The sequence below is a fragment of the Lactuca serriola genome, chromosome 5 (assembly GCF_051521515.1).
Source record: "Lactuca serriola cultivar US96UC23 chromosome 5, Lser_US96UC23_V15, whole genome shotgun sequence".
NCBI lineage: Eukaryota > Viridiplantae > Streptophyta > Magnoliopsida > Asterales > Asteraceae > Lactuca > Lactuca serriola.
In genome coordinates, this window is record NC_136412.1 from 168,631,713 (window position 1) to 168,655,998 (window position 24,286).

Here is a 24,286-nt window from a genome sequence, read left to right on the forward strand (position 1 = left end):
TGTCTGAGTCTGAACAGGCGCAGATTTCAAAGATAGATTCGATCTTCTCGAACCATCGGGTAAGGGAAATGACACCTTCAGTGCAATCAAAGGACGTTGGTTTGGCGTTCATGAAATCCTTATAGGAACCCTCTTTCCGGCATCCCTGGTTGCTATCTTGGTTTTGGGTTTGGGTACCACCTCCCAAACCACCGGAACCGTCGGAGTTCCGTTGAGACATGGCAGCTGTCACCGTGGCTATAACAGCTGCCTGGAATACTACAGGGTCGACTTGAGGAGGAGGTGGTGGCGGAGGGTTGTTGGCCTTGGAGTTGGGTCTCTTTCTTGGAGGCATCTTGATCTAATAAGATCAAGAAAGAGAGGATGATAAGTCCTCTGAATTGAATCAAGAGATATGACAGATATAGATTGAATAAGCGATAAAGCAGGAAAGAGTTATCAAGAGGAAAAATTATCCTTAAGAGAATGATTAAGGAACAACGTGTATACGAGAATTTCTACAAAGGATTGGCTCGAGAAATACTCCCATAGTATTTCATGATTTGCTACGACACTAGCTCGATGTTTGTGGTATTAGGGTAAGTTTTAGGTATGCCGCTTACCACAGTCACTCCCAAGCACATGTTGGCCGTGTCTCGAATGAATATAGTTGGCCAGGCTATATTGATCCTAGACACGACTACATAACTTCTCAGATTTAACCGCAGCGCACAACACCCATTTACTTATGTTCTGTTCTACTTGTAGTTACGAATCTCGACGAGTCGGTATACTTATATACTTTCGAAAATACTTATACTTTGAAGGATACTTTTAGTTCAGAGCACTTAGGCCCCTTAATGTTTATAGTTTTATACCATGTAAGGTTTGGTATACTTCATTCACTATATACAAGGGCTCTGATACCAATCTGTCACACCCCGAAAACCGAAGGCGGAAACATTTTCGGGGTTGACTCCACGTTGAGTATCAAATCCAATGTACATAGTAAATAAAGTAGATCAACCATTACATTACATATATGAAATTTTTACATTTGTTTCAAAAGCTAAAGTTATACATGTGATACATAGTATATATAAACAACACGAAACGAGTCTTCTGAGAACTCCGTCTTCGCACAAAAGTATCTTCAGGTACCTGTCTATCACGGACCTGAGAATACAAGCGGTTTGAAAATCAGCATAAAGCTGGTGAGTTCATAAGTGGTTAGTTTTTCTAAAATTGTATGAGTTCCTTTGTTTTTCCTGAAAAAGTGGTTATCCAAGAAAATCCCATATTTTCTTATGTAAAGTTAGTTTCCAAATCCGAAAGTAAAGTAAACGATATACAATGAAAACATGATTGTTCTTGTGAATTGTAGTTCAGTTGTTTAACTTGCTACACTTTTCTAGTTACATACTACTAATACTCAGGAAGAACCCCATGTTCACCTGACTGTGTGTGTGTGTGTGAGTTGTTACTCGTTCTGATTATGTTCGGTGTACTTCCCAGGAAAACCCCATGTTTCCTTGACTGTGTGTGTGTCTTTACTGGTTCTGGTTATGTTTGGTGTTCTACCCAGGAAAACCCCATGTTTCCCTGACTGTGTGTGTATGTCTTTACTGGTTCTGGTTATGTTTGGTGTTCTACCCAGGAAAACCCCATGTTTTCCTGAATGTGTGGGTGTGTCTTTACTTGATATTCCGAAATGTACATTAGCTTTACTACGAATATAAAGCTAGTAAAAGAGTCTGAAGTGTTAATAATCTAGATTGCGAGTCCTTAACCATACTCAGACTAGATATGACTCGCATCGGGGCCAGTATCCTTTTTATGACTTTCGTCACCCTTGAACCTTTCGGTTCGGCTGTAGCTAGCAGCCAGGTGTGGGATTGTCAGTCCCGTATAGATCTATACACTCAAGCCACGCTCTCCTACGAACGGAGATTCTGGTTACAGGGTTAGTCCTCCACTATCTCATGCCGAGGGATGTGTTACCAAGGATGTGTCTCCAATCTTTAAGATTACTCATCACTTCTCGCCTAGGGAAGTGGTATCTATGACTAACTAGAATCTAACGTACCTGTCCTTTACACTCGATCCTAGGTGTATTATTAAGGACATTACACTCGAGCCCAGGTGTTATTTAATGATGATTGTCCTTTACACTCGATCCTAGGTGTATTAATAAGGACATTACAATTGATTTGTGCGTTGTGACGGTATTTATCTTTCACACTCGAACCTAGGTGTATTGTTAAGGATATACAGATGTTTTATGCTTTCTAATGGTGTCTGACTTTTACACTTGAACCTTAGTGTTTTATTACATACATTACGATGGTTTATGTGCTTTATCGATTTAAACAAGAACAATCAATCTAAAGAATACAACATATCAATATATATTAAGAATTGAAAATCGGATTAAAACAAACAACCCTGCAAGTTAAAACAGTTTGTTAAAAGGTTTTCAATTCATAAAATGTACAATTACGAAACCATTTGATTGAAAACATAAGTTTAAGTACAAACTATTCTTGTAATTTTGCTTGTATTCCCCCCCTGAAAACATTGAAAAATCATTGAAAAAAGGTAGGGGTATGAACTCACCGGACGCGGATATGTGTCGATTTCGGATGCTAAACGTCGAATCAAGGCCTGATAACACGCGAGATTCCTATGTAAAGTGAAATGGCATACAAATATATCTAATTAGATTTACAAACTCTAATTAGATATGAAGTTACACTCCAACGAACGAAAACACTTCAAAACGAGTGTTTGGAGTGACCCGGGTGACATTTACGGACGGGAATTGAAGTGAGGGACTTGGGATTTGAGTTTACTCCCCAAAGGTAAACTTCCTAAATGAGTTTATGGTATAAACACCCATTCCCCATGAGTTTACGGCCGTAAACTCATGGTGGGTGTGGTTTATGGTGTTTAATGGGTAATATAGGGTCAATACCACTTGGAAATGCTTGGATTAATTTTACCTAAGGCTTGGGATGGATTAAATTCACCAATTGCAACACATAAAGGAGTTTACGGCCTAGGCATGGGATCTATGGCCGTAAACTCTCAAATCTCTTAGAATAGGAGTTTTTGAAGTCCCAAAATTAATCACATGTGATTCTAAAAATTCCTACAAACCTAGAAATGAGTTTTGGGCACCATATGACATGTTTTTAGGAGTTTACGGCCATGGGGCATGTTCTATGGCCGTAAACTCTCAAATGTGGGGTTTTGATGTGTTTAAAGTCCATAGACTATTTTTGGTAGACCCTATGAATTATTCCAAGACTTTTGGTGGTGTTGGTTTGCATTCTAACACCTTAGAAGTGAGTTTACACCCTTGATTAAGGAGTTTACGGCCCAAGCACAAGCCTTGGCCGTAAACTCACACAAACTCATCAAAAATGTATTTTTAAGGTGTTCTAGGATTTACTACAAAGCTATAGGTTAAATTTCAAGGCATTTTGACATGTTTTAAGGTGTTTAATCCCCATTTTGAGGAGTTTGCGGCCCAAGAAGGAACCTTGGCTGTAAACTCTCTTTTATCCCACAAAATTCATGATAAATGTGTTCTAAGTCCATTGTCCAATTTCTAAAAATCATATCTAAGGGTTGGTTGAGTCATGGAAGGGTTAAATGGCATAAAACCCCTTTAAATATGAGTTTACGGCCTAAGCACCATTCTGGGCCGTAAACTCATATATAAGGCTCTAAATCTTGTTTTGCAGCATTCTAATTCCATTTCTTAAAGTCCTCTAGCCATATACTAGGTCCAATTGAGGTTTGGAAGGGTTTTGTTGCTCCAAAAACCCTCTTTATATGAGTTTACGGCCTAGGATAGTTCTAGGGCCGTAAACTCATGGTAATGGTCCTATTCCATAGTTTGAACTCTAATTTGAAGGCTAAAGAGGTTGCATAACTAATTAGGGAAGGTACCTTGGTGATTTGAAGCCTTAAACTTGAGATTTTGACCCTTAAATCTAGTTTGAGGAGAGAGGTTGGAGTGAAAGTTGTAGAATGGAGAAAAAGCTTCAAAATGGAGACTTGGACTACTTTAAATAGTGTCTAAGTTCGGGACTCGTTAGAATTCTACCCGATACCGGCGTTAGACGAGGCTTTTGGTCGCACCCGGCCAATTTGCCGTAATCCGATATGGCTGATTCTAGAAATGTTCCGATCATTAATGCGAGACGTTAGAATGAGTTCTAAGGGTATTAGGACACTTATTAAGTCATAAAATAAAACTCACAATAACGACTTAATAAAACGTCGAAAACAGAAACGAAATCGGAAACGGCGATTTGGATGATCGGAACGAGTCGCGAAAAGGGTTTCAATTAGGGATATGAATTCCGGGTTGTTAAAATACCAAGTTTCCATAGAAAGAAGAATAGGAAAAATCTTTTTACACACTGCTTACTTGGAGTTTACGCCATACGTACTCGAGCAGCTTGCCAACTGCTTTATTAAGTTCTTAATGCTTGAGAACAAACACCCAGCACTCTGATCTGAATCTTATGGACATCTTAAAGCATAAGATTTCTGACTTTATGAATTTGCATGGATTAATGGAGTCCAAAACAAAACCCTAGATACTTAATAACTTCTAATAACTCCAAAACCTTGCATGGGTAAAAACAACCATCAAGGTCCCATTTTTATGACTTAGAATCCTCAGAAATGACAAGATATGACAACACAAGCTCTAGAGTAGCTTTTACTCACAAGAACCAAAACCATGGGGCCAAAAGCATGAAAAAATTGAAGTTAACCTAGATCTAAACCGAGAAATCTGAAAGGTTTAAATATTATACCTCCAGAGGCTTGAATATGGGATGGAAGTTCTAGATCTTGAAGCTCCATGCTCACCAATGCTTCTTTAGTGCGTTCCTTCTTCACAAAACACACATAATTCACTAAAAATGCTCAAGCTCTACACAAAGTAGCTAGTGTTTCTAAATGATTGCTTTGAGGAGAGTGGAGGCTCAACATGAAGAGGCCTCAAGCGAATTAATGTTCTTAAATGTGGTCTCAACAACAAATTCTAGGGATTTAGGATCAGCGTAAGTATACCGTGCGTACTCATAGATGTCTACGTGATTCCTTAATGACTCACGCCCATCATACGCCTCCAACACGCCCATCGTAAGGAGCATTTTCACAATTTTTTTAATACTTGAGTCAAGAATAGAAAATACTTTAAATGGTCAGGTGTTACAACTTCTATTAAGATTGTCATGTAATATTACTAAATATACACTTAACACATATTCCAGATACTAAGCATTCAATTCCTATTAAGCATTCAATTGATATTAAATACTTTTATGAAAAATCATTCTTATTTAAGTAACCATGTATTCACTAGATTCAGGTGGAAGACTTTCATCAAAGTTAGCTCCTTGACTAACAATTAAGCTTTCTCCTTTAAATGACCTAAAATACAAATATTACTAAGTCTTAGTATTCGTTTGTTTTTTTCAAGACAATTTTAAGAATATGTACTTATACCTTTTATAATGAAATCTTTTTGATACCTCAGCATATGTAATTTTTTTTCAAGACTGCCTCAGCTCGTCGCCTTTCAGAAGGTCCTTGAGCCGAGGTACTTCCCTCCTCAATCTTGAGTTTTCTATTTAGTGGGTTCGGTTGAGGTTCTTGGGTGACTGGGTATGAAAGTGTTCGTTGCTACTGTCCATCGCCAGGATTGGAAATCCCGACAGGGCCCTTGCTAACATTGGCGGTGTTAGCATTCAGGTGAGCCATGACAGCTGCTACGGCTGCTAAGACTGCAGCTTGGAATGTAGCTTCATCGAATAAGAGAGCAGGTTTCTTGCTTGTGGATTGGTTACGCTTCTTCGGTGGCATGGTTTTCCTACACGGAAAGGAATACAAGGTAATGAGAGACGATGGTTAACCCTGGACATTTCTGTCCTAAACGTATTAGGCATAAATTTTCCCATGCCTTGGGTACTGGTCGTCTGAGTGTCGACCTACATCCCTATGATGTAGTCCTGGTAATCGAAGTGGGTGTATGAGTATTGGAAAAAGGCCATAAGATACGAGTCGTTCCTACTAAGTTACCTTTATACTGGGAAAGGTTTCACTCTCCGACCTGGAGAGATTTGAGAACAGTTCGGAACGAAACTGTAGAAAGAGAGGCTCACAAGGGAAAATGACTAAATTCTCTCAATAGAGATGCGGGGATCCGCCCTAATAGTGTATCTGGCAACGGGAAACGACGATTTACCTAACACATAGTGTGAGTAGTGTAGCCACTAACTCACTAAATTGTATTATTTTAAAGGTGTATTAGTGTGACGAACACGAGGAAAAGACAATTCTCGGGTTCCATGTACTGGCTCCCTCTGTCTGTGTCGTATCTTTTTCTGGTATCGGAGTTGGTTTCCTTCGGATAGTTACCTAGGGTTCTCTCCTCGTATGGACAGATTGAATTTCTACTCCGCCTTCCTTCTGATTCCGACTCTGGGTGTTACCACTTCATGATGGATGACTGGGAATCTCCAAAGTTTAGGCGAATTTCTCACCGATGTCCCTAAAAGATATGGACACTTGGTGAATTCAATAGTCTCGACCTAGTTCATTCGTTTCCTAGCTGGAAATCTTCTCAATGAACTTCTTCGGGGTCGGACTCAACTCTTCTGTTAAGCACTGAAATGGATAGGGTTTTCTACAGGGTTCGTGTGAGAATGGAAATGTCTAAAGAATCCTAAGAGATTATTAACATTTCACTGGATGATCCCTATCGAGTCCTGCTACGATTACACAGGGTATACAAATCATATATAGCTTAGATCCGATAGGCCTTCGAATATGTGATACTACTCTAGAACCACATCCCAACGAGGAAAAGGAAATAGGGCGAAACCACACATTCTTAGCCTATGGGATCCATATTATACATAACCTTGGGAGTATACTCTCTGTAATTGTAGGTATATCAATAAGGATCTTTTTAGTTTTTCACACAAGGTTAGTTATTGATCCTAAAATACCCCTTTGGTATTTTAATTCTTGTTTGTTTCTTATCTTCTAAATAAAATTTTGGGTTTAATGTAAGTCTTTTAGTGTTCCAAAATACTCCTATAGTATTTTAAACTTTATGTTTGGCTCTAGCATTCCTAGTTGGTATGTTTCAGACCTGTTGTACACCACTATCACTCCCAAGCACATGTTCATCGCATCTCGAATAAATGTAGTTGATCAGGTTACATTTATTCCAGCTTACGATTACATAACTGCCCAGGTTTGACGGTAATGCTCAACATCCGAAGGCTTTTATTATTGTTCTACTTGTGATACTTGTGTTCGAGTGTTTAGGTTTTGGATGTTCTTATACTTTGGTAAAATATGGTTATATTTTAAAGTATAATTCTTGGTCAGGGTGTTTTATCCCTTTGTGTTTATAGGTTGTATATCTTTTATGAATTGATATACTTAGCTCACTATAAACAATGCTCTGATACCAATCTGTCACACCCCAAAACCGGAACGGCGGAAACGTTCTGGGGTGGATGACGTCATGTCAAGTATCACAACACATGCATTATAGTAATCAAAGTACAACAAAACATTGCATTAATAGTAATAGTTTTTTATGATTTACATTACAATGCTTCAAAGTATACAAACAAATATATTAAGTACATCAAGGTACTAAGTCGTCTTCATCAACAGCTCCGGGGGTGTACCTGTCTAATGCTAACCTGAGAATACAAGTTATTTGAAAAGCGAGTATCAACATTTTTACAAATGCTAGTGAGTTCATAAGTATTTAGTGACATTTATCCAAATAACTTTATAAAGTAGTAGTTTAAGAGATTACAGTGTATTAGAGCTCTTTCCAGAAAATCCTATATTTTCTTTAATAACAGCAGCCTTCTACCCAGACTGGTCAGTGTTATGTGGTAAAAAGTGGTTTTCCCTTAATTGCTATCATTATCAAAATACTGAATTTGATTATTAAAGAAAGCAAGAGACAACAGGGAAATAACATATGCCTCAGCAGTGAGGACTGCTGACTAAGGCAAAGGAATCATAGACTCCAGGAGAGTATCGAACTAACGACATGCCTGGTTCAATCTAACAACTAGAGACTCAGACCCCAGAAGGTACCAAATGAAAGGTACAACTAGTAAGGTCTAAAACAGTGAAAAACAGACCCCATACAATATCAAATGAAAGATACGTCTTGTGTAAGTCCCTAATTTGCCCGTGTATCAGTCAGATTCGTTTGATGGTGCGGAATCCCAATCAAACGGATGATGTAAGATCAAAAATAGAAGAGAAGGAGAAGAAGAATTAATATGAATCTTGTATGTATTCATATAAATTATAATCCAGATACAAAGGATTCACACACACATAAAAGCTCCTGTTTCTCTCTGGCCGTAAACTCTCTGGGGTTCATCAATCTCTACTCCTCACCCTAACACCTCTATTTATACTAGGGAACATGGGCCGGAAACAAATGGGCCGTAAATGAGTTTACGGCCGTAAGGTGTTTACGGCCGTAAACTAGGCCATAAATTCATAAAATATTACACAGAAATATAATTGCCCAGGAAAGTAAAGTATAAACCATATTTTGACCCAACAATCTCCCCCTTGGTTTATAGCTTTCTTTTCTTAATGACCCAACAAGCTCCCCCTAAAAAGTAGCTGGCTTTCTTGATAATTTTCAATGGGAGCTTTGGCTTCAGCTTTAATCTTTGAATTCTTCACGACTTCAAGATGAACTTGATGAATCTTCAATAATTGACTTCATCTTGAGCAGTTGGGCTTTTCCTTAGAGTTTGGCATTGATCGCACATTGGGTGAGGAGGCTTCTTGTACTGATTCTTGAAAGATAACACTTTCAGCTTGAGAATCTTCAGAGAGAATATCAGAGAGAACTAAACTTCTAGATCACTTCATCAGGTGCAACAATAGCAGCAGACTGATTGAGGAGGCTTCAATGCAATCCGTCACATAATCTTCAATTGCAGCTTCACCTTGCTTCTGGGGTTGAAGGATTGAATGTTGAAAGAATGATCTTCATTTCTTGCTCCTTCGAATGCGAATTCTTCGATGCTCACGGACGAAGCCTTTGGCTCAGAAATCTTCAACACGAAATCCATGAGTCTTATCTATACCTGAAATCACTTTTCAAGACAAAACAAAACTAAAAGAAAACTTAGCACACAAATTAAAACAGAAACAAAAATATTTTTGGATTTTTTGATTTTTCTAAACAAGAAATAAAACAGAAATAACACTATTTTTGGATTTTTTAATTTTTCTTATTTTTTTCATTATTTTTAATTTTTAATTCTCCCCTAATATTTAAATTAGAAGAAACTATAATAAATTTAACAAAAATAAAAATTTATATCCAACTTTAAGAGTGATTCGGGATCAAAGTTGTTAGACAACCTTTATCCACTTGTCGGTACCTTCCATATTCACATCTTTTGTTGGTCGATCGCCGGTATTGTTGTCCACTTAAACACGAAAAATTGTGACAAATTTAGGACATACTATTTGTTACAAGACAAGGTGAACTTAAGTTCCTAGATATTATATCTGATCCTAATTTCTTAGATACTATATCTTAAGGACCATTCATCTGACGACGACCAGGGATATTGTTGTCCACCTAAATTGAGCAGGGAGATATATAGACAATCTGTATGTTCTCAATTTCTAAGTGTACTAGAACGTGTTTCCCGCTTCCTGATATGCCCCAGCCATCAAGAACTTCCAGAGTACTCCTTACACCGGGTGAGCAGACAACCATTCAGAGAGAGAAGAGATTCAGAATTCTATTGCAAACTACTTCAGAGGGGTTGAGAAGAAGAAGGTTGCATATGCTGTGTACCAGGTCGGATTAGAAGTCGCGCAAAGGAGACAACATATGGCTAACAGATGAGAAGTATTTCACACATATATTTCACACACACACACACACACACACACACACATATATATATATATATATATATATATATATATATATATATATATATATATATATATCCTGCAGAGAAATAGAGTTGCATATGTTGTGTACCAGGTCGGATTGGAAGTCACGCAAAGGAGACAACATATGACTAACAGACAGAAAGAAAGAAAATGATATTCTACAGACCTAATTTATCGGAATTTACCAGTCGCCCCGTCCAACCGGAATTAAGGAAAGAATCCGCACATCGAGGAAAAGTTAAACCACAGTTCCAAGTACGGGTTCAATTAATGTGACAAGTAGATTCCCATATATATCTCCCTGCTCAACCTATCCGAGCGTCGTATTGTCAGGCTGAACGTATCTAATTAGGTCAAGATTTGTCAAGTCTATAAATTTCCTAAGTTCAACTCTGCCTAGTCAAGTCCATTTAAAGTTTTTCGTGCCTACTGACGCATCAAGTCAGAGCGTAGACCCTTCAACTTCGGGTACGTTACGCAGACTCAGGTTGCCTGTTATCACTTGATAATATCACTTCCCAAAACATCTCCCTCAAACACAAATTCATAACCAATATATTTTTTTATTTTCTGATTTTTTGATGTTTTTGGATTTTTAAATTTTTTTTTTTTAATTTCTGTTTTGTTTTTATTTCTCCCCCTAAATTTGTGCATAGGAGAGAAAAGAAAGTAAATATGCAAATTTAAACTATCCTAAACAAAAATTAGTCTTTAAAGCGAATCAGCTTAAGAAAAACTCAGGAGTATAGAGAAGAAAACGCAAACCGTAAGTCACCGATTGAATTTGCATCCAGAAGGTCTGAGAACAGCACGCGTAATCTCAGAACAGATCCGAAAATTCTTCATGTCATTAAGCACAAACCCCATGTGATCCCTTCTTTTCTTCCTTTCCCGCAAAAGGACACATACTCTCAAACAAAGGTTTGAATGTTGTACAGTTGAGAGATGTCCCCTATCAAGTGCCAGGAACAGCCACTACCAACAAACCGAAGTCTGATGATATGCCTCCATAGCAGCTCCGACATAGAGCGGGATTAGTTGGTCTTTGGAACCCAGTCCATTTTGAAACTGGGTCGACCTTTGTCATCAACACACAATACTTTCTCCCATGACATATCCTGCTTATCACAAACAGAAGATGTAGAAACATTAGAGTCGTTAGGAGATTTGGGAGAGTGAGCCTTTGGAACCCATTTGTAGTTGGGTTTAACCCATTTCTTTTTCGATCCTATGGGTGGCTTGGTACTTGATTTGGAACTTGAAGTCGGCTGCCTAGATGACATTGACCTAACCGGTCTTGGCTTCATAGGAGCATCTCTTGAACATGGCTTCTTGGCCGACATTCCCTTCTTGCCCATGGGATTTAGATTCTTGGCCTTGTGAGATTGATTCTTAGCTTTCTGCGCCTTCCAGTCAACATTGTCTGAACGTGAACTGGAAGGATTTCTTTTGAAGTATCTCCCACTTGGCGCGTTTTGCCGTCCTTGTGCATAGTAGGGAACGTATGCGCGATTAGGAAAATTTCTGGCAATGTGTCCAGGTGTTCCACAGTGAAAACAAGTCTTTTTCTTCACTGTGAAGTTGTTTTTTCCTGCCCCTGGTGGCGTATCCTTGCCTTGTCTCTAGTTGTTTCCATATGCACACTTACAACAGGCACTTTGTTGCGCTGGAATTGGAGGCCTATATTTCTCAACGGCAGGTTTGTTAGAAGCAGCCGAGTTCGTAGCAACAGATTTAGAGTTCAAGGAGTCATTGGTTTGTTTAGAAGAACTCTCCTTGTTCTCATCCTCTGCTACTTTACCTGCACATGTAACAGAAACATCAATATTTTCAACATTAATAACTCCTCCTGACACAAATCCAGCTGGTTTTCCGTGTTTAAGATGTGCCTCCCTGTCAATTTCTTCTTGTTTCATAGGGATGGATGTGTAGTTATGATTGTAAGGAGGAGGTACACTATCATACCCTAGACCCTTGTTTTGATTTTCTTTGAATTTTAACTGGGTTTCATATAAGGACTCGACTGTCTGACTTGACGCAGTATAATTTTTGAAACTGACATCAGTTTTTCCACACTTGATTTTTAAAGCGTCAAGTTCTTCAGTTACAGCAACAAGTTGTCTATTAACATAATCATAATTTTCACACTTGTTATACTCTTCCTGAAGTTTCCTAAAGTCCTTGGTTTTTGATTCTAACTCAGCCTTCAGGGGGTTTTGTCCTTTCCTGAGTTGATATCCTTCATATCTCCGGTCTTCAACTTCTCTTTTAAATATATCAATTTGATCTCGAAGAAATTTAATCGTGGCTTCACATGATTGAGAAGATGAAACTTCACATGAATGAGAACATGACACTTCATTGACCGGAAGGTTTACAGAACTCTTTAAAGCGTCAAGCTCTTCAATTACTTCAACAATACTACGACGATTGAGATCTTTTGTCTTCTTGATGACAGCTACGTTCATATCCCATGATTTCGGAAGTGAATTTAGCAGCTTTTTCTTTATCTCTGATTTGGACAAGAAGATCCCGGCTATATTCATCTCAGTAGTGAGTGTAGTAAATCTCTGCAATTGAGTTTCAAGGGTTTCTCCTGGGACATAATCGAACATGTTGAAATTTTGTCTTAAAATCTCCAAACGACTCTCTTTCATGTTTTCAAATTCCCTTGTAGACCTTAAAATCGATTAAAGAAAAACTAGAAGCTAAAATAAAATTTAAAAGTCAAACTTAAAATGCCCTTTTTTTTAAATCAACCTTAAAAGTCAAAATTTAAAAAAAATTAAACTCAAAAGTCAAACTGAAAAGCTAAATTTGAAATTTTAAAAGTCAAATGAGAAAGTCAAAGCTTAAAGTCAAAGGTCAAACTTGAATGTCAAAGTCAAAATTTAAAAAAAAATTAAACTCAAAAATCAAACTCAAAATTTTAAATCAAAAAAACAAAAATAAAAGTTAAAAATAATATATATATATATATATATAAATATTTTATTATTATTAATTAATTAATTTATTTTATTATTTATTATTTTTTTTAATTTTGGATGAAAAAAGAATTTAAAATTAAAAGAAATTTAGTTTTTTGGGCAGAAAGTGTCAAATTGGCGAAACTTGAAAGCGACAGGAAGTGTTTAAGTTTAAAATTTTGAAGTAAAAGAACAAGAGTTTGGTTAGCTGAGATGGTTAGGCGCCTTGTTGGTGATCTTGAGGTCCCCGGTTCAATCCCGGTCACCCTCAATTCGTTTCCTGTTTTTATAAAGGCGTCGATGCTTGTGCTGCTGCTTAGCCGAGCCGCAAGTTCCGAGCCGCCGCAAATTTGAGCCGAGCCGTCTTCCACCGAGCTGATCTACCGAACCAATCTGCCCTGCTGAGCCGCAAACTCCGGAAACCCTAACCGTAAACCCGACCCCCGCCGCCGGCCGTGAACTGTTTCCGGCAGTAAGCTCCGGCCGAAAACTCTTCAACAATTACGTGAAAAACAGCGATTTTTCGACTTTGAAGCTCCAAAACTCAATCAAAAACCTTTTTTTATGAAAAACACAAAGAACAAATCCCCTTTATTTTTGCGAGATCTATCCAAAAACGCAAAAATATTTCGAAAATAAGATCAAATAATGCTCTAAAATAGAGTTTACGACCCAAGAACTCGGTGTTTACGGCCGTAAGCTTGGACCGTAAACACAGAATATTCGATTTTTGGATGAAACAATAAATCCTTTTGACTGATACAACTTGGCTCTGATACCAATTGTAAGTCCCTAATTTGCCCGTCTATCAGTCAGATCCGTTTGATGGTGCGGAATCCCAATCAAACGGAAGATGTAAGATCAAAAATAGAAGAGAAGGAGAAGAAGAATTAATATGAATCTTGTATGTATTGATATGAATTATAATCCGGATACAAAGGATTCACACACACATAAAAGCTCCTGTTTTGACATTGTTGGGTCAAAATATGGTTTATACTTTACTTTTCTGGGCAATTATATTTTTGTGTAATATTTTATGAATCCGTTTGATTGGGATTCCGCACCATCAAACGGATCTGACTGATACACGGGCAAATTAGGGACTTACATCTTGTAAGATCAAAACAGAGAAAACAGACCCCAGACAGTATCAAAAGAAAGATACGTCTTGTAAGGTCAAAACAGTGTGACTCTGAAAATCAATTACCAACATACAGTGTAAATTGCCGGTGAAATATCGTTACCTTAAAGCCAATGAATTATAAGGTAACCCGAGATACTCGTAACCGTACTGACTAGAGTACCAGACGCCCTACAAGCGTCCGAAATATGACATTTGTCACCCGTTGGCTTGGTAGGCCAGGACTGTAGCTAGCAGTCTGGGTGCGGGGTTGTCAATCCCGTATAGATCTATACACACAATGTCCGCTCTCCCTACAGGAGATTCTGGTAACCATCTAGACGACGGAGAAGGCCGTGTCCTGAAGATGCATCTCAAATTGTGGGTAGAGACTTCCAAATAGTGGGTAGTGTGTAAGTGTTGAACTAGAGGTAGAGACTTCCATATAGTGGGTAGTGTGTTTCTAATGTAAGTGTAGACTAGAGGTAGAGACCCTTAACTGAACTGGCTAGAGAATTCATGTATGTCCATACTCATATACATAATAGATAACTAATGAATCAAACGACCTTCGGACGACCAGACCACATCTCAACAAAGAAAAGGAAATAGGGTGGACGAGCCTTCCTAAGTCTTTCAATCATTACTTATATGTACCTATATAAGCACAGACATACATATAACTACGACTGAGTGTGTATCAAGTAGAAGTGATTCTTGTGAAGTAGGAGTGTCTAACAAGTGAAGTAGGAGCGGTCGCAAGTGAAGTAGGAGTGTCGAACAAGTATAAGCATATCATGAAGAGAAAGCATTATCAAGTAGGAGTTAAAAATACATGAAAGCGAAGCAGTAGCAACTAACAAGTAAGAATATACGTCGTAAAAGGGAACTTTGAGGAAAAGCCTTTATACTCGGGGAAAAATCATAATTTGTATTCTTTTGTAAAATATGTTTGAAAACCTTTGGAAATCTTTCATAAACCAGTTTAAAATGAATTTAGATAAAACAGTACAAGTAAGAGTCTTGAAACAAACGAAAAACCTTTTTGAAAATCATTATAGTGTCTTACTCGGTAAAACAGTATACGGTGTGGTAAAATCTTGTGAATGCGGGTTATCAATCACATGTGATTGATATGATAACTAGCATGTTTAACTTGTAATCCCCCTATAAAACATGTAAAAACATTTAAAAGGTTCATTCTGGGGTATGAACTCACCTAGTATAAGTAGGTCCGACGAAGGTGCCGTTTGGGCGTTCGGTGTCACGTAAGGACTCGAACACACTCAATGACCTACTTAACATATGATAACATATGTTCACATACAATTAGTATATTTAATACTAATTAAACATGTATACGCACTCAAAGGAGCGAAAAACACTTTGGTTAAGTGTTTGGGTGTCCCGGGTAGTGTCTAAAGGTGTGTATGGCTTAGGAATGGAGATTACTCTCCGAGAGTAAACTCCCAAAGCTTAGTTTACGGCCCAGGGACATCTCACCATGAGTTTACGGCCATAAAATCATGGTGAGGGGATCTAGTGTGTTTTAAGGCTTCTAACTTCTTCATGGAATTATTCTAGGTCCAAACTATATAGTATGAGTGGGTTTAAGGTCTTTAAGGGCATCTTAATGGAGTTTACAGCCCAGGGACAACTCCTAAGGGAGTTTACGGCCGTAATGTAACAACCCGAAATTCATATCCCTAAATGTAACCCTTCTCGCGACTCGTTCCGATCATCCAATCGCCGTTTCTGATTTCATTTCCGTTTCCGACCTTTTATTAAGTCGTTATTGCGGGTTTTATTTTATGACTTAATAAGTGACTTAATACCCTTAGAACTCATTCTAACGCCTCATATTAATGATCGGAACATTTCTAGAATCAACCATATCGGGTTACGGCAATTTGGTCGGGTGCGACCAAAAGCCCCATCTAACGCCGGTGTCGGGTAGAATTCTACCGTGTCCCGAATTTGGACACTATTTAAACTGATCCAAGTCTTCATTCTGAAGCTTTTGCTGCATTCTACAACTTTCACTCCAACCTCTCTCCTCAAACTAGAATTAAAGGTCCAAATCTCAAGTTTAAGGTCTCAAATCTCCAAGGTACCTTCCCTAAATTGTTATGCAACCTCTCTAGCCTTCAAATTCGAGTTTAAACCATGGATTAGGACCATTACCATGAGTTTACAGCCTTAGAACAGTCCTAGGCCATAAACTCATATAAAGGGGGTTTTTGGAGCAACAAAACCCTTCCAAACCACAATTAGACCTTGAATAAGGTTAGATGACTTTATGGAATGAGCTTAGAATGCTTTGGACCATGATTTAAAGCCTTGTATATGAGTTTACGGCCCTGGAAGGTGCCTAGGCCGTAAACACATATTTAAAGGGGTTTTTAAGCCATTTAACCCTTCCAAGACACAAACAAGACTTAGATATGACTTTTGGAATATTGGAAATGGACCTAGAACACCTTAAACATAAATTTTGAAGGGTTTGTGTGAGTTTACAGCCAAGGCTCGTACTTGAGCCGTAAACTCCTTAAACAAGGGTGTAAACTCATTTTCAAGGTGTTAGAAAGCCATCCAACACCACCAAAAGCCTTGGAATAAATCATAGGACCAACCAAAAATAGTTTAAGGGCTTTAAACACATCAAAACTCTTCATTTGAGAGTTTACGGCCATAGAAGGTACTCCATGGCCTTAAACTCCTAAAAGTGTGTCATTTAGTGTCCAAAAATCATTTCAAGGCTTGTAGGAATTTTTAGAATCACATGTGATTAATTTTGGGACCTTAAAAACACTTATTCAAGGAGACATGAGAGTTTACGGCTATAGGCCCCATACCAAGGCCGTAAACTCCCTTAAGTGTTGTATTTGGTGATTTTAATCCATTCCAAGCCTTAGGTAAAATTATTCCAAGCATTTGCAAGTGTTAATATCCATTTGTGACCCCTTAAACATCATGAATCTTGCCAACATGAGTTCACGGCCGTGAACTCATGTGTGAGTGGTATATAGGCCGTAAACTCCTTAGAAAGTTTACTCTTGGGGAGTAAACTCAAACCCCAAGTCCCTCGCTTCAATTCCCGTCCGTAGATGTCACCCGGGTCACTCCAAACACCCGTTTTGAGGTGTTTTCGTTAGTTGGAGTGTGACATCATATCTAATTAGAGTTTATGAATTTAATTAGATATATTTGTATGTCATTTCATATTACATAGGAACCTCGCATGTTATAAGGCCTCGATTCGACGCTTAACATCCGAAATCGACACATTTCCGCGTCCGGTGAGTTCATACCCCTACCCTTTTTCAATGGTTTTTCAATGTTTTCAGGGGGGAATACAAGCAAAAGTACAAGAATATCTTGTATTCAATCACATGATTTTAGTTAAATGGTTTCATAATTGTACATTTTTAAGAATTGAAAACCTTTTAACAAACTGTTTTAACTTGTAGAGTGTAAAGGACAATCACCATAAGATAACACATATATATCATCTGTAACGTCCGTAATAATACACCTAGAATCGAGTGTAAAGGACAATCATCGTTAGATAACACCTTGGCTCGAGTGTAATGTCCTTATTAAAACACCTAGGCTCGAGTGTAAAGGACAGGTACGTAAAACATAGTTAGTCGTAAATACTACTTTCCTAGTTGAAAAGTAAAGAGTAATCTTAATTATTGGAGACACGTCCTTGTAACACTTCCATGGCACGAGATAGTGGAGGACTAACCCTGTAACCAGAATCTCCGAACATAAGAGAGCGTGGCTTGAGTTTATAGATCTATACGGGACTAACAATCCCACACCTGGCTGCTAGCTACAACCGAACCGAAAGGTTCAAGGGTGACGAAAGTCATAAAAAGGATATTGACCACGACTCGAGTCATATCTAGTTTGAGTATGGTTAAGGACTCGCAATCTAGATTATTAACATTTTAGACTCATTTCCTAGCTTTATGTACGTAGTAAAGCTAATGTACGTTCAAGAATGGTAAGCACACATACACACACATTCAGGGAAACATGGGGTTTTCCTGGGGAGAACATTGAACATAACCAGAACCGGTAAAGATACACACACACAGTCAGGGAAACATGGGGTTTTCCTGGGAAGGACACCGAACATAATCAGAATTGGTAATAGTTCACATATACACAGTTAGGAGAACATGGGGTTCTTCCTGAGTAACAGTAGTACGTAACTAGATAAGTGTAACAAGTTAAACAACTGAACTACAATTTACAAGACCAATCATGTTTTCTTCGTACATCGTTTACTTTACTTTCGGATTTGGAAACTAACTTTACATAAGAAAATATGGGATTTTGTTGTATAACCACTTTTTAAGGAAACCAAAGGAACTCGTACATTTTCAGAAAAACTAACCGCTTATGAACTCAGCAGCGTTATGCTGATTTTCAAACCGCTTGTATTCTCAGGTCCGTGTTAGACAGGTACCCAAAGATCCTTTTGTGCGAAGACGGAGTTCTCAGAAGACTCGTTTGTGTTGGTCATATATACTATGTATCACATGTATAACTTTTGCTTTTGAAACAAATGTAAAACTTTCATATATGTAATGTAATGGTTGATTTACTTTACTTACTATGTACATTGGATTTGATACTCAAAGTGGAGTCAACCCCGGAAATGTTTCCGCCTTCGGTTTTCGGGGTGTGACAGATTGGTATCAGAGCCCTTGTTTATAGTGAATGAAGTATACCAAACCTTACATGGTATGAAACTATAAGAATTAAGGGGCCTAAGTGCTCTGAACTAAAAGTATCCTTCAAAATATAAGTATTTTCAAAAGTATATAAGTATTCCGACCCGTCGAGATCCGTAACTACAAATAGAACAAAACATAAGTAAATGGGTGTTGTACACTGCAGTTAAACCTGGGCAGTTATGTAGTCGTGTCTAGGATCAATATAGCCTGGCCAACTATATTCATTCGAGACACGACCAACATGTGCTTGGGAGTGACTGTGGTATGCGACATGCCTAAAACTTACCCTTAATACCACAAACATCGAGCCAGCGTCGTAACGAATTATGAAATACTATGGGAGTATTTCTCGAGCCAATCCTTGGTAGAAATCCTCGTTCATGCATTGTTCTTTGATCATTCCCTTAGCGATAATTTTCCCTCTTGATAACTCTTTCTTGCTTTATCGCTTATTCAACATATATCTGTCATATCTCTTGATTTAATTCAGAGGACTTATCATCCTCTCTTTCTTGATCTTATTAGATCAAGATGCCTCCAAGAAAGAGACCCAACTCCAAGACCAACAACCCTCCGCCACCATCTCCTCCCCAAATTGACCCTGTAGTATTCCAGGTAGCTGTTACAGCCGCGGTGGCAGGTGCCATGTCCCAATGGAACTCTGGCGGTTCCGGTGGTTCGGGAGGTGGTACCCAAACCCAAAACCAAGAAAACAGTCAGGGACGTCGGAAATAGGGTTCCTATAAGGATTTCATGAACGCAAAACCCCCGTCCTTCGATGGCACTGGAGGTGTCATTTCCCTCACCCGATGGTTCGAGAAGATCGAATCCATCTTTGAAATCTGTGCCAGTTCAGATTCAGACAAGGTGAAGTTTGCCGCCTGCACCTTTATCGACAAAGCCTTGACTTGGTGGAATGGCCGAGTTAAATCCCTAACCTTACCTGTAGCCAACGCCATGGGTTGGTAAGCCATGAAGGAACTTCTGCTGGCTGAGTACTGCCATCGAGGCGAAATGCAGAAGTTAGAACACGAACTCTGGAACCTGAAGATGAAAGGTTCCGACATCACTGCTTAAACTTCCAGGTTCGACGACTTGGCACTACTCTGCCCGGGAATGCTTACCCCAGAGAGTAAGAAGATAGAGAGATTCATCTGGGGGCTGACCCAGCCAACGAAAGGAAATGTCATAGCTGTGAGGCCGGATACATACGACAGCGCCAAACGCCTAGCTCAAATCCTAATCGATCATAGTGAAGACCTTGAGGAGGCAGCTACCACTCCTGAGCCGATAGTGAGGAATGGGGAGAAAAGAAAACTTGGGAAGAAAGAGAAAAATCAGACATCGCACGAGTCTTCAAAGAGACAGCAAACGGTGACAGTTCATGCTGCCACTTCTCCTGCGATTGTTTCTGTTGTTGGATCCTAAACTCGGAAACCTACCAGTAGGTATACTGGAACCCTTCCTAGTTGTGACAAGTGCAACTATCATCATCTTCCTTCCAGTCCATGTATCGAAATAATTTGCAACAAATGTGGCATAAAGGGTCACATGGTGAAAAACTGTAAGACACCAACCCAATCGATGAGTCAAACTTCCGGAGCAGGGATTGGTCGGGCCTGCTATAGTTGTGGAGAAGTTGGACATCTTAAGAGAAACTGTCCCAAGGCTGTAACACCTAGCAACACCAGAAGAGTTCTAGCGATAGGACAAGAGGAGACAGCCACCGATCCTACCGTTGCCACAGGTATATTTCCCCTTGTTAAATTTATATGCCTGTGATTCTTTTCGATTCTAGCACCGAAAGAAATTCATTAACCATCCATTTGAACATTTTCTAACCCCGTCGTTTGTGAGTAACCGAAAAATGTATATCTTTGAGATGGTTACCACATGAGAACGAGAACGCTTGTGTCGTATCCATAAATTGTATTTTCAATACGAGTGATTATTCTTTCCATTCGACCTATTGGCAAACTTTTTATAAAATGCTTTGATGCCACCCTTAGCATGTAATGACCGAGCCTCATTCATGTTGTCTTTCCTAGTTTCGAGAAAGTCATTCGTTCTAGCCTTCCTCCGACTCGACTCTCATGATCTTCGTCCATCGAAGCTTAAAAAGTTTCCCCTGTATCTCTCATCTGAGTGATCACCAAGAAACGAGAAGTCTACGATTCTTTCCTCAATACTGTTTCCAAAGAATTCTTGAGAATTCTTTCCGAACGCGTAGTCCAGTCTCGCATCGACCTAATCCCGGGAATTTCCTCGTAGCCAAACCTAAGTAAGCACGATGTGTGCAAGTCAGCAATCAGGGCATGATGCGATCACTACAAGGTAGTAGCGGCGCCCTTCAGTCGAACCACTTCCTTGGTCATGTAGATAAGCAAAACAGTCATACTCGCAAACTTTTCCAAAAGCTAAGGCAATAAAGAATTAGTCGACACTGGGAACACCCATGGAAACCTGTAGATTCTTGGGTTCCGCCGACTATAACCGCAGACTCGTGTAGAAGTTTCCCTTAGAACCATCGAATCCTTAGTTACCTTACCATATGAAAGTGTACCCACTTGTTGGAGGTTTTACCCTGGAAAGACATAATACGTCTTGGGAAGTGCGGAAAACTTAACTTATGAAACCTTAGACTCTTCGAGATCCTCATTAGGAATCGATTCCATAGCCCTCTCCGAGCTATCTTCAGGACTCAGTAGCAACCATCTGGTGTTCCGCATCTTTATTCGTAAAGCTTGCCGACCTGACGAAACCCTAGTAAATTCCTTTGAGGAGATGAAAACCAATGAAAATCCAAACCTTTGTGTTTGAATCAATTGAGATTGTGGATTGAGAGGTTAATCATGCGTAACAAAGCCACAACCTGACAGTGAGGGTTCGCTAGAATGATAAGCGGAGACCCGAAGTAGTAGATTCATCCTTATATCTCTTTTCACTTTGTGATATGTATACGAATCTTTTAATTTCGGGACGAAATTCCCTCTAATGGCGGGATAATGTAACCACCCGAAATTCATATCCCTAAATGTAACCCTTCTCGCGACTCGTTCCGATCATCCAATCGCCGTTTCCGATTTCGTTTCCGTTTTCGACCTTTTATTAAGTCGTTATTGCGGGTTTTATTTTATGACTTAATAAGTGTCTTAATACCCTTAGAACTCATTCTAACGCCTCATATTAATGATCGGAACATTTCTAGAATCAACCATATCGGGTTACGGCAAATTGGCCGGGTGCGACCAAAAGCCCCGTCTAACGCCGGTGTCGGGTAGAATTCTACCGTGTCCCGAACTTGGACACTATTTAAAGTGCTCCAAGTCTTCATTTTGAAGCTTTTGCTCCATTCTACAACTTTCACTCCAACCTCTCTCCTCAAACTAGAATTAAAGGTCCAAATCTCAAGTTTAAGGTCTCAAATCTCCAAGGTACCTTCCCTAAATTGTTATGCAACCTCTCTAGCCTTCAAATTCGAGTTTAAACCATGGATTAGGACCATTACCATGAGTTTACGGCCCTAGAACAATCCTAGGCCGTAAACTCATATAAAGGGGGTTTTTGGAGCAACAAAACCCTTCCAAACCACAAATAGACCTTGAATATGGTTAGATGACTTTATGGAATGAGATTAGAATGCCTTGGACCATGATTTAAAGCCTTGTATATGAGTCTACGGCCCTATAAGGTGCCTAGGCCGTAAACACATATTTAAAGGGGTTTTTAAGCCATTTAACCCTTCCAAGACACAAACATGACTTAGATATGACTTTTGGAATATTAGAAATGGACCTAGAACACCTTAAACATAAATTTTGAAGGGTTTGTGTGAGTTTACGGCCAAGGCTGGTACTTGGGCCGTAAACTCCTTAAACAAGGGTGTAAACTCATTTTCAAGGTGTTAGAAAGCCATCCAACACCACCAAAAGCCTTGGACTAAATCATAGGACCAACCAAAAATAGTTTAAGGGCTTTAAACACATCAAAACTCTTCATTTGAGAGTTTATGGCCATAGAAGGTTCTCCATGGCTGTAACTCCTAAAAGTGTGTCATTTAGTGTCCAAAAATCATTTCAAGGCTTGTAGGAATTTTTAGAATCACATGTGATTAATTTTGGGACCTTAAAAACACTTATTCAAGGAGACATGAGAGTTTACAGCTATAGGCCCCATACCAAGGCCGTAAACTCCCTTAAGTGTTGTATTTGGTGATTTTAATCCATTCCAAGCCTTAGGTAAAATTATTCCAAGCATTTCCAAGTGTTAATATCCATTTGTGACCCCTTAAACACCATCAATCATGCCAACATGAGTTCACGGCCGTGAACTCATGTGTGAGTGGTATATAGGCCGTAAAATCCTTAGAAAGTTTACTCTTGGGGAGTAAACTCAAATCCCAAGTCCCTCGCTTCATTTCCCGTCCGTAGATGTCACCCGGGTCACTCCAAACACCCGTTTTGAGGTGTTTTCGTTAGTTGGAGTGTGACATCATATCTAATTAGAGTTTATGAATTTAATTAGATATATTTGTATGTCATTTCATATTACATAGGAACCTCGCATGTTATAAGGCCTCGATTCGACGCTTAACATCCGAAATTGACACATTTCCGCGTCCGGTGAGTTCATACCCCTACCCTTTTTCAATGGTTTTTCAATGTTTTCAGGGGGGAATACAAGCAAAAGTACAAGAATATCTTTTATTCAATCACATGATTTTAGTTAAATGGTTTCATAATTGTACATTTTTAAGAATTGAAAACCTTTTAACAAACTGTATTAACTTGCAGAGTTGTTTGTTTTAACCCGATTTTCAATTCTTATTATACACTGTTATATTGTATACTTTACGTATGATTGTTCACACTTATATTGATAGAACACATAAAATATTGTAATGTCTGTAATAAAACACTTAGGTTCGAGTGTAAAAGACAGACACCATCAGAAAACATAAAACATTTGTATATCCTTAACAATACACCTAGGCTCGAGTGTGAAAGATAAACACCATCATGACACACAAATCAATTATAATGTCCTTAATAATACACCTAGGATCGAGTGTAAAGGACAATCACCATAAGATAACACATATATATCATCTGTAACGTCCGTAATAATACACCTAGAATCGAGTGTAAAGGACAGTCATCGTTAGATAACACCTAGGCTCGAGTGTAATGTCCATAATAAAACACCTAGGCTCGAGTGTAAAGGACAGGTACGTAAAACATAGTTAGTCATAAGTACTACTTTCCTAGTCGAAAAGTAAAGAGTAATCTTAATGATTGGAGACACATCCTTGTAACACTTCCACGGCACGATATAGTGGAGGACTAACCCTATAACCAGAATCTCCGAACGTATGAGAGCGTGGCTTGAGTGTATAGATCTATACAGGACTGACAATCCCACACCTGGCTACTAGCTACAGCTGAACTGAAAGGTTCAAG